This window comes from Triticum aestivum, chromosome 6B (genome assembly GCF_018294505.1).
Source record: "Triticum aestivum cultivar Chinese Spring chromosome 6B, IWGSC CS RefSeq v2.1, whole genome shotgun sequence".
Taxonomy (NCBI): Eukaryota; Viridiplantae; Streptophyta; class Magnoliopsida; order Poales; family Poaceae; genus Triticum; species Triticum aestivum.
The window spans coordinates 461,485,525-461,493,443 of NC_057810.1; the positions used below are offsets into that span (position 1 = coordinate 461,485,525).

Consider the following 7,919-nt stretch of genomic DNA (forward strand, 5'->3'; position numbering starts at 1 on the left):
GTCGCGGCTCCCGCACGTCCCGGTTGCGCGCTCGCCGGACCGGCCACTTCCCCTCCGCCCTGCCGCCCTGTTCCGGCCGGCGCCATCGCGGCCCTTGGCCGCCGGAGCTCGTGCCCGGCTCGTACCCGCTGCCCGCTAGCGCCGGCGCCCGTTAAGGCCCCCTGGCCCAATGACAATTGGGGCCCACGCCCCAGAAACGATTTAAAAAAAGGAGAGAAGAGAATTTAGAAAATAAATAAATAAATATATTAATTAATTAATCAGTTAATTAAATTAATTAACTTAATTAATTGTGTTTAGTAAACCTAATTAAATAACTAATATAACTAATCTGTTAATTAATCTAATTAACTTGGTTAATTAGTTAACAGACAATTTAATTAATTCTATTAATTCTAAAAATGATATAAAACTTTAAAAATTAATATAAAATAATCCGTAACTCGGATGAAAATACTTTGTACATGAAAGTTGCTCAGAACGATGAGGCGGATCCGGATACGCAACCCGTTCGTCCGCCACACATCCCTAGCATAGCAAACACGTAACTTTCCCCTCCGGTTCATCTGTCCGAAAACACGAATCACCGGGGATACTTTCCCGGATGTTTCCCCCTTTCGCCGGTATGACCTACTGCCGCGTTAGGGCACACCTAGCACCGCGTATTGCCAGGTTACGCTTTGTGATGCTTTGATTGCTCTGTTATTTATTGTGTTCCCCCTCCGTTACTTCTTTCCGGTAGACCCCGAGACTGCCGGCGACCCCAAGTTCGACTACGGAGCACCCGTCTCGCGCTCTACCGCGACACCCTCTCCCACCCCTTCCTCGCCCCCTCCTTTTGCCACCGCCCTTTCGCCACCGCCACCGCCACCGCCCCCCTTCTTCACTTAATTAATTTGTTTTTACTACATGTTTTCAGGACTGACATAATGGCGGACGATAGAGCTGACCCGATTATGGACAACTATGATCCGGACGGTGAAGCACATATGTTCGGCATCATAAACGACGATATTCAATATGTGCCGACCGGAGAAGAAGAAGATGATATCTCTTCTTATCTGAACCTTGACGGTGAAGATGAAGGGCGCCGTCAGCAAGATGATGCCGAACAAACGTCGATAAACGACGATCTTCAAATGGAAGTAGCAACCACCTCCGGCGCCGAGGTATATATATACATTGAGCCTCTGGTGATACAAACTAACTGATTTGAATAAATATGTGTGTACTAACGCGCGCGACTCTTTCTTATTTTAGCCCTCGGCCGGATCGTCGAAACAATCGAGTACGTCGTCAAAGCGTGGCGCAACCAAGACGATGAAACAAGGAGAAACATGCACCATCGAGGTTGTCGACAGTGCAACCGGCAGGCCGCTGGAGCCCCGCAAGAATGCCACCAAGTTTGTCAGCCAATGCGGAGCCATTGTTAGAGACAACGTCTCGATCACCGTCCAGGAGTGGAATGAGCCAAAGAAGGCACGAATTGATGGTTTCACTTTTGTCGATAAGAGAACAAAAAAAGATTGCTTCAAGAAGCTTATGGAACATTTCGTTCTACCTCCGGAATACAACAAATTCGATGAGGAGGGTAACAAGATTGAGGAAAACAAGGAGAGGAGGAGGCTAGTCAAACAGTTCGCTCTTCATAAGATGGCCGACGCATTCCGGAAATTCAAGCAAAATCTAGCCCATGACTTTGTCAAGCAGAACAAGACTCCGGATTTCAAAGGACAATATGAGAAACTGAAACATGATTGGCCAGAATTTGTGAAGTAAAAGAAATCGGAGCAGTTCATTCAAATATCGAAAAAAATAAGGAAAATGCGGCTAAGAAGGAGTACAATCATGTTATGGGGCCAGGAGGGTATCGCCTTTGGGAGCCTAGGTGGGAGAAGATGGAGAACGAGCTGAGGGCGCGAGGAATCCGTCCAGGTACGGAGGGATGGGACCCAAGGGCCAAAAGCTGGTGGTACGGGCATGGGGGAACGCTGAACCCGGAGACAGGGGAGTGTGTTTACCGGGGCAAATTAATTAAACCCACCCAAGCCCTTATTAACGCAATGAGGGATGCTCAACAGGGGAAGATCAAGTTCAACAGAGAGAACGACGCGCTGACAAAAGCCCTCGGGAATCCTGAACACGGAGGACGTGTACGAGGCATGGGGCACATTCCGTGGAAAATAGGGTTCCCCCAGAACGATGACCCGTACGGTTACAGAAGCCGTAAGAGAAAGATGGATCAGGAAGCAGATGTTGTGGCGCGGTTGGCATCGGAAATGGAGGTGATGAAGAAAACCATGAGTGTACTAGTAGCCGAAAGAGATGTAGCTCGGGTGCAGCATGAAGATCATCCAGCGGATCTCGGAAGCCAGCAGCGGAGAAGCAGCGTGGCTTCCACGGAGGCCCCACCGGAGCCTCTGGTGGTCCAAATTACTGCACCGGAGCCTCTGGTGGTCGAAATTACTTCATCGGAGCCTCCTCGCTACCCCGTGGACGATATAAAGGAGATGAAAGAATGTCATCTGTATTATCCTATCGGGAACATGTCCATGAAGGTAGCCATCGGCAGTGCTTTACCATGTTTACCTGGAGCACTCCACCACAACAACCCCATTCAAGATGGCTATGCTCGTGTCACGGTGGAGGACATAGTCCAAGGGTTTGAGGACCTGGAGATTGACATTGCTACACCTGAAGGGGAGAAAAGACTTGGAGATGTCAAGCGCCATTTCATTCTATGGCAAAAGAAGTTTATCAAGTTTCCAGGCGAGGCGCCAAGGACAACAAGTCCACCCCCCTACGGTGGTGGTGGTGGCGGTGGCGGTGGCGGTGGTGGTGGTGGTGGTGGCGGTTCACCTACACCTCCGTCACGTCAGCCGACGCCGCCCCCCAGTCCACAACGTCCGGCGGGTGATCAGCCGCCGCCCCCCAGTCCTCGTCCGGCGGGTGATCAGACGCCGCCCCCCAATCCACCTCCGGCAAAGAAGCAGAAGCAGTCCTGGATTATTAACCCGGACCCTTATGTACCTAAGACCACAAAGGTACCGGAGCCATCACTGAAGCCTCTCCCCACAAGGCCTTGGGAACGTAGTGCCGAGGAAGTCGACGCGGCCGCGGCTGCTGATTTGGAGAAATGGAAGGCGGACTGCAAGAAGAAAACAGAGCCCGAGCCCAAGCCAGTATTTTCTGATGAGCAAAAGAAGTGGGCTAAGTCATTTTTGAGCACACCGTCCCAAGCCGCGAAGAATCTGCCTAACGACTATGCACGTGAACTTCGCAGGCAGGCACTCATGTTCAAGGAGAACAAAGAGCGGGAGAAGGCCGAAAGTAAAAAAAGCGGGAAACAAGTTGCCCAGCTCGGGGAACAAAGTAAACAATCAATTGCCCCGCTTATAGTGGAAGCCTTCTGTCCTGATGCCCCCGAGATCATACAAGCTGCGGCAGCACAGGGATTGACTGTAACGAGTGCCAGAGAACAAGCGGCCAACTTAGGTATTACTCTTCGTGAACTGTTAGGCCTTGATGAGGCGCCAGTGAAGGAGGTAGTAATTACATATTTTCATTCATTTGCGCTCTATATCGATTGGCCTATTTCGTTCATTTCCTAATATCAAGTAACTAATTAATAACTCTCTTGTTCATTTAATTTTCTTTGCCTCGTAGGGTTTGGAGACGGTTCGTAGATACAAAGGTCGGTGAATTCAAAAAAGAGCTAGAATTCAAAATGTTAAAGGCTAAGAATGCTGGGGATATTCAGCCACCGGAGACCAATCTATGTGGATACTATGTCTGTGAGATGATCCGGAGATACACCTCTGAGCGGGTTCCGAGTGATACCAATGCTAAGAGGAATAACCTCCGGTGGATGCTTAGTCCAGAAGCTCGCTTCCGACCACTTCAAGAGGAACTAGCTGGATGGTTCAGCAGGGAAGTCCTCCATCCTAAAGGAGAACACTATTACGAGGACGTAGAACTTTATATGCATTAAATCATGTATGGAAACTTGTTCAAAATTGTATATGGTCATCCGATGATATTGAATATATATTGTATATTCCTCTTGAATTCTTTTCGGTTCTAATTTCAAATTTATTTGAAATTGTACATTCATATGCATGTATGTAGTACCGTAGAATATATGAAACTCCTTCTAAATTAAAATAAAGCACAAAAGAAATAAAACAATACAAATTAAACAGAAAACAGGTTTAAGGGGGGAGGTTTAGGGGGGGGGCTAAAACCCTAAACCTGCGGCGGCCTTTAGTCGCGGTTGGCCAGAAGAACCGCGACTAAAGGTCCTCCGCCCCGACGGCCACCTGGCGCCCACGTGGACGGGCCTTTAGTCGCGGTTCTTAAGCAACCGCGACTAAAGGGGGGGGGCCTTTAGTCGCGCCCGGTCGGTCGCGGTTGCGCAACCGCGACTAATGGCAGTTGCGAACCGCGACCAAAGGCCTTTTTTCCACCAGTGGACAATCCCAGCCGACACGCTGCAGCACGCCGGCTGCCGGAGCCATTACCACCTGCAGCCACAATCGTCTCACCACCATCACCAGGGAGCTGCGCCACCAAGCCCCGAACCGCCGGCTCGCCCAAGCCCAGATGGGCCCAAAAGGGCCCAGATCTGGGCCAAGCGGGCGCCGCCGGCCAGCAACACGCCACGCAGCCCCGCAGCCAACGGCCACGCCGTCGCATCAAGGGTGCTCGAGGACTGCGGACCTCGCCGCCGAGTCACACCGCTACCCACCGAGCAGCACCGCCGCCGGGAGGAGGGAGCCCCGACCCCACCTCCTAGCGAGCGGGGAAGGGACGTCCGCCACCGTCGGCGCCATCCGAGCTACGCCGGTGGCCTCTGCCGGCGGCGGCGAAGGAAGAGATGAGTAGAGGATGACGAGACGAGGTGGCGTGGTGGAGGCGCTTCGCCGCCTCGGGGGGCGATGGAAGCGGTACGAGGGAGGGAAGGGAGGGGGGAGAGGGGCGGCCGGGGAGGGGGGGAGAAGGCTAGTCCTCGATGTTTAGCACACCTATGTCGCTTCCACACATATATTTTTTTCGAAACGGAGGCAAAAGATTTGCCTCATTCATTAAATAAGAGAGAAGTGTTTTAGAGTGTTACAAATGACCCATATGCCCGGCATGGCAACTACTCGCGCACAAGAATACACCCCAGTTTTTGAGCTCCCGCGAGAACCTAAAGCTTGACGTCGTTGATGTTAGCACGGAGAAGGACCGGAGGCGGTGCGCTCTTGTGTCGGAAGACCCGAGCATTACGCTCGTTCCAGACCGTCCAAGAGACTAGCATTGTAAGTGAGGCCAAGGCTCGTCGGTTTGGGTTTTGCAAGCAGGTTCGCTTTTCCCACCATTCCAAAACGGATCCATCCAAATGCCAAGAGGAGGTGTCCATGTGCGCTAGACCAAATTCAAGGATGACCGAGTTCCATAGCCTGATGGTGTAGCGGCATTTGTAGAAGAGGTGTGTAGCGGCATTTGTAGAAGAGGTGTGCACCCGTCTCGCCAACACGTTTGCAAAGCGGGCAAAATCCACAGTTTTGCCAACCGCGCCGCTCCAATCTGTCGGCTGTCCAAATCCGGTCTTGGATAGCCAATCAAGCAAAAAACTTGATCTTAGGAGGGGCCCAAGCCTTCCAGATCATAAAGTCCATGGGCGAAAGTGTCAGACCAAGAAACTGAACCTTGTAGGCGGTGGCCGCGGAGTAGGACCCGTCGTTGGCGTGTTTCCAAATAATGTCATCGTCAGTTTGTTGATCCAAGTGTAGGTCATGCACAAGCATCCATAACGTGAAGAATTGGAGGATGTGGGCACCGGAGACGATGGTGTTGCGACCGATCTTAAGAATCCAAGCATCTTCATGGAGGGCCTCACGCACCTTCCAGTTCTTGTGCGTGGAGGCCTCATAAATCAAAGGGGCAATGTCCTTCAGTTTCCGCCCAAGAAGCCATGGGAAATCCCAAAAAGATTTTTGGCACCGTTGCCTAAAATGATGGTCTTTAAGGCAAGAAAAAGCCCATGTCCTCCTCCGTGCAAGGGTTCCCAAGCCCCACCCTCCCCCAAAACAATAGTAATTATAATATGCCACGAAGTTTATGATTTGCAATCTGCAGGTGATGAGTGCCAAATGCGTTCTCCCAAGCAACCGGCGAAGCTCGCCATGCTTTTACTGCTGGTATTGCTGCTGCTCTGTGACGGAGTTGGCAACGTCCATTGCGCAAGGATCCACGAGAAAAGCGCCGATCTGCACGCTCTGCTCGACTTCACCTTGAGTAACTGGAGTACCACAGGCCACTTCTGTCACTGGAATGGTGTCACATGCACCACGACACCACCATTCTGTGTCTCGTCACTTCTTCTCGCCGGCCAAAACTTGGCAGGCCAAATTAGCTCCTCTCTAGGAAACCTAACTTCCCTCACACAGCTTCACCTTTCGGGGAACTACTTTGTTGGCCCCTTAGGCCAACTCCACCGCGCCACCCCATCCTGTCTGGCCCTCTTCGTTTGGGGCAAAAGGGATAAAGTAGGCGGTCCAATGCGCGAGGTCCCGGACCCATCCTGTCCGTTTTGTATCCGGGCCGATCCATTTCGAGCGCAAACTTGCGCCGGGTTTGGGCCACGGCAGACACCAAACAGACGCGCGCCTCGTCCGCTTCGGGGCCGCGTGACAGGCGGTCACCTACCTCCCACCCGTCCACATCAATGCGCACGAGCGGGCGGCCTCACCTGTCATCCGCATGTCGAATGGTCGCCGTCCTTCTTTAAGTGGGAAGCGCGGACGGGTCGTCGTTCACACTGCCCCACGCCACCCAGCGGCCTCCTCGAACCCTGACAACGCCGAACCCTAGCCTTCCTTTGTCCTCGAGCTCGCCGGCCGCCCACCTCGCCATGGGCTTCTGGAACGGCAAGGGCAAGCACGACCGCGAGGCCGGCTCCTCCTCGGGGCGCCGTCGCGGATCCGTGAAGAAGGAGGAGCCCGCGTCTCCGCAGCGCTCCTCCCGTCGAGCCCCCGCGTCACCGCCGCGCTCCTCCCGTCGAGCCCCCGCGCCGGCCCCCTTCACCATTGCCCATAGGCCCTCCGGCGAGCGCGACCGGCAGTACATCTGCGCGGACGTGTGCCGGAGGTACTGGGAGATGAGGACGCCGGTCCGGTGGAGCGACGCCCACCTCCCCAACGGGTGGCACCTCTCCGCGGACCGGGTCCCCATCCCGCCAGTGCCGGCGACCGGCCGTGCACGGCGCGATGAGATCAACCGCCGCCGCCGCCTCCTCCCCGACGACCTGTACTACGACCACAGGTATGCCCCCGACTCCCCGCTCTGGGACACATGGCTCCAGGACTAGCACGACACGCGCCGCGCGTCCTACTTCGCCGGCACCGTGTCCGGGCCGCGGAGGCCACGTGCAGAGCCGCGCGGGCGTACGCGGGTGCGCGGCCTGATGCCCACGCCGTCGCCTTCCCCGTCTCCGTCGCCCCCTCCCCCTCCTCGCATGATAGAGGAGGAGGAGGCCCGTCTCCTACAGCGTGTCATGGCGGACTCCATGAACACGCACGACGAGCGGCAGTGGGACGGCCTGGAGGAGGCCATGGCCCTCTCTGCCGCCGGGGACGTCGCCTTCCCGGAGCTGCAGCTGGCGGCCGTCATGGCGGCCGTCACGGAGGAGCCGATGGAGGAGGACCCGCCCGCGTTCGAGCAGCTCCTGGGCCAGGGGTGGGGCTGGTCCTGCACTGCGCTGGAGATGGCCGCCGACCTGGGCGTGAACTGGTGCCCCACTCCGCCGCGGTCACCGGAGCGGGAGGCGTCATCGCGGGAGGAGGTGGTGCAGGCACCTCCGGCCGTCCAGCCCGGCCCCGTCTACCACGCACCGCCGCCCCACCTCTGGACGCCGCCGGAGTACGTCGACCTCG

General features: G+C 54.9%; 1 pseudogene; it reads left to right on the forward strand.

Moving 5' to 3' along the window:
* The first annotated feature begins 7,597 nt into the window (after positions 1-7,597).
* The window catches only part of LOC123139269 (probable LRR receptor-like serine/threonine-protein kinase At3g47570), a 4,250-nt pseudogene continuing 3,928 nt past the window's right edge, over positions 7,598-7,919 (forward strand).